This window comes from Schistocerca nitens, chromosome 1 (assembly GCF_023898315.1).
Source record: "Schistocerca nitens isolate TAMUIC-IGC-003100 chromosome 1, iqSchNite1.1, whole genome shotgun sequence".
Taxonomy (NCBI): Eukaryota; Metazoa; Arthropoda; class Insecta; order Orthoptera; family Acrididae; genus Schistocerca; species Schistocerca nitens.
The window spans coordinates 1,224,154,624-1,224,158,510 of record NC_064614.1 but is presented as its reverse complement, the minus strand read 5'-3'; the positions used below and the strand labels follow the sequence as shown (position 1 = coordinate 1,224,158,510).

The following is a 3,887-nucleotide window of genomic DNA, read 5'->3' as shown; positions in this document are numbered from 1 at the left end:
TGGCAGGGTAAGATTCTTAAACATCTGTACTTGTAGAATCGCTGCCCCTAACAGTTCACCGACATGTATAAGGAAATGTTACTCTATCACTTTCTTAACTATATAACGAAAGCACTGGTAACTTGACTTCACCGTGCAGACGTGATGAGACAGTTGATTTGCAGACACAGTTCCTACAAGACCACTGGTGATTGCAAAATCGATATTTGAGCGTGTAAGACGAATTGGTTCAGCCCTAAAATGTCGTGTGACTAGGGCCTCCAGTCGGGTAGACTTTTCGCCGGGTGCAAGTCTTCCGATTTGACACCACTTCGGCGACTTGTGCGTCCAATAAAACGACAGTGAAAAGCTGTTTCTGAAAATCGGTTGTCGGCTGCCGCAAGTTGTGTAACATGTAACCGTGATGTACAGAACTATGAGTGAGTAATGGCAAATTATGGTCACTTAGAAAGCTTTTTCTCAAATCCAGTTTACCTTTACTAATCATTTCCATGCTGCTTGCACTAAAGAATTTTTACAAACTTAGTTCTAAATTTCCGTAATAGTTTATTTTAATAAAAGGATCCTGCTTTAGTATAACTCCGAAAAAAATCAGTCTTTACGCATCAAGCTCTGAAATTAGTTATCACTTTTCTTCTGCTCATCACCGCAAGTAATGATTACCTTCTGAGCAGGATTTCCTTTTTGGGGAGGTTGTTGTTGTTGTTGTTGTTGTTGTTGTGGTCTTCTGTCCGAAGACCAGTATGATGCAGTTCTCCATTCTGCTCAATCCTGTGTAAGCCTCTTCATCTCCGAGTAACTACTGCAACCTACATCCTTCGGCATCTGGTCTGCTTATACACTCCTTAATTTCCTACCTTTTTGCAATTCGTTCAGTTTTAATATACAGTTCATAACCAATAAATTGTGGTCAGAGTTCACAACTGCCCCTGTAAATGTCTTACAGTTTAAAATATGGTTCCTAAATTTCTGACATACCATTACAAAATCAATCTGAAACCCTCCACTGTCTACAGGTCCTCTCCATCTGTAAGACCATCTTTCATGATTTTTAAACCAGGTGTTAGCAACAGTTAAATTGTGCTCTATGCAAAATTCTATCGGGCGGCTTCCTCTATCATTCCTTTCCCCCAGTCGATATACACCTACTATTTTTCCTTTTCCTACTATCAAATTCAGTCGCCCATCACAATTAAATTTTACTGTCTGAATGATTTCTTTTATCTCATCAGCCACATCTCCAATCTCTTCGTCATCTGCGGAGCCAGTAGGTGTGTAAACTTCTACTACAGTGGCAGGTATGTCGTTCGTCTCTATCTTGGCCACGGTGCTGTTCATAGTAGCTTACCCGCAATCCTATTTTCTTATTCATTATTAAACCCACTCATGCGCTCATGTGGTAAAATGTTTTAAAGAGCACGTCAAACAAAATTGATCTTAGATTTTTAAAAAGGTCACCGTTACGTCATAATTTTACGTTCCGTCGTTTGCCTTTAAAACGCACATATTTTCATGCACTGAAAATTTATGGCTTTATAGTCGTTTACATAAGCCCTGATTTTCATATGTTACAGATTGCTACACAAGTGAAACTTCCTGGCAGATTAAAACTGTGTGCCGGACCGAGACTCGAACTCGGGACCTTTGCCTTTCACGGGCAAGTGCTCTACCAACTGAGCTACCCGAGCACAACTCACGGCCCGTCCTCACAGCTTTACTTCTGCCAGTACCTCGTCTCCTACCTTCCAAACTTTACAGAAGCTCTCCTGCGAACCTTGCAGAACTAGCACTCCTGAAAGAATGGATATTGCGGAGACATGGCTCACGAGGCGTGAGTCGTGCTCGGGTAGCTCAGTTGGTAGAGCACTTGCCCGCGAAGGGCAAAGGTCCCGAGTTCGAGTCTCAGTCCGGCACACAGTTATAATCTGCCAGGAAGTTTCATATCAACGCAGAGTGAAAATCTCATTCTGCTACACAAGTAACTGCAAGTATGATAGGTAAGTATGATCAGGCACTTTGTGCATTGATGCTTGACGATTTATGAGGTACAGGTCCGGTGTCCGAAAGAACATACACTATTACTGGTCCAGCAGCCTTACATGATTATGATCCAAGGGAAATACATGACGTTAGCCACTAGCAGGCATTGAAATACATCAATGGGGAAAGCTGAATATTTGTGCTGGACAGGGACTCTAACCCTGGTTTTTTCCTTTTTTTGCGAATTGTCGCATTTACCACCTCGACTAATCTGACACGGTCTCTGACCGACTCAGTTTCCAACTTTAAACATTTCAGGCTGCAGGACAATGTCACAAAGAACAGACACTGCATGCACCGGGTGGTTATAATTAAGGTGCAGATATTCACAGAGGTCCAGTATGATATGTAATTATCGTATGGCTACGAAACTTGGTCCATATTCTACTGCCTTAACGCGGAACCGATTCACGCTGCAAAAAAGATAGTTCCAATCTTAGCCTCCCGGTGCGAATCTGGCACTGTGAATTCAATAAAGACGTGTAGAAATTTTTCCGTATGTTATGTATTAGAGACGGGACGTGGGCAGAAAGTGAGAAACGCATAATGTTGATATTATCATTAAGCACAAATGTAAGTGGTCTGTTGACGTTTTTATGTTGGTAACGCCACGTAGCCCTCTGTATGAAAATCACTGACTGTGTGTGTGTGTGTGTGTGCAGTCTGTGGCTGGTTGGCATTGTTGGAATATTCGGCATATGTAAGTCCCCATAGGAAAATTTAGAAATCACTGTGCTGGAAAACGTCTTGCGTTATTACATTTACAAACAGCTGAGCAAAACTGAACGTACTCAGACAGTTTTCTCTTTACTTATTCTGATCATCACTAAACTGACACACAATATTTTTAGCGCAACGCAGTCTGACTTTCAATAATCCCTACAAAAGAATGGCTCTGACTAACAATAACCTATACCTTTCATGAATCACTTTCCTCACAAACATCTTCGTTACTCGAACTATTGCAATACAGCTAGCGCCAATGCTGCCAGCTAAATAAAAGATTCTAACTACTGAAGGCACTAACTACTGATAGGCATAGTTAGCAAATGAAAGATTTTGATAGAGAACAAACAATGTATTTACCTTAGTAATGATCAAAAGTCATTATATACATATCTATCAATTCATGACCTCCATCTTCACAAATTTCCTTTATCTGGCGGACACACGTCCAGGTCGTCCGCTTATAGCAACCTCTCAAAACTCTGGCACCTCTCTGTCCACATCCACCACTGCTGGCGGCTCACCTCCAACTGCACAACGCTAAGCATTGTTCACATCCAGCTGCCCTACACTACAATAGTGAATATTCCAAGAATGTCAACCAGTCACAGACTGCACACAGCACATTCAGTTATTTTCATACAGAACGCTACGTGGCGTTACCAACATAAATACCTAAACAGACCACTTACACAAGTTACACAGTTTGTTCGATACGAGCACTGAATCGCCCGGTTCAAATTTTCAACTTTCCCCACTGATGTACGAGGGCGGTTCAGAAAGTAACCTCCGATTGGTCACAGCGCGGGTTGTGGGGGGAGTAGCGACGCCATCTGTGCGTTCACGCACTCAACAGGTCAGTCGGCATCAAGCCGTGGTCGAGTGAACGTCGTACCTGCGCTAGTTTAGTTTTTGTGGCAGTTTGAAATGTGTGCTGCAATAGAAAACCCCGACAAATGTGAAGTGCGTGCTGTCATAAGGTTTTTTACAGCCAAAGGATATTCTGCAGCAGCTATTCATCGTGAGCTTTGTGCCGTGTATGGACCAAGAGTTATGAGTGAAGGAGTTGTCCGTGAATGGGTACGTTTATTTAAAAGTGGACGAGAAAACGTTCATTATGA

The 3,887-nt window shown here is 42.3% G+C and overlaps 1 non-coding gene across 1 annotated transcript; it reads right to left on the bottom strand.

Moving 5' to 3' along the window:
- Window positions 1-1,614: 1,614 nt before the first annotated feature.
- On the bottom strand, window positions 1,615-1,689 carry Trnas-uga (transfer RNA serine (anticodon UGA)). The gene has a single exon. It is a non-coding gene; the product is annotated as a tRNA-Ser (tRNA).
- Window positions 1,690-3,887: the final 2,198 nt, after the last annotated feature.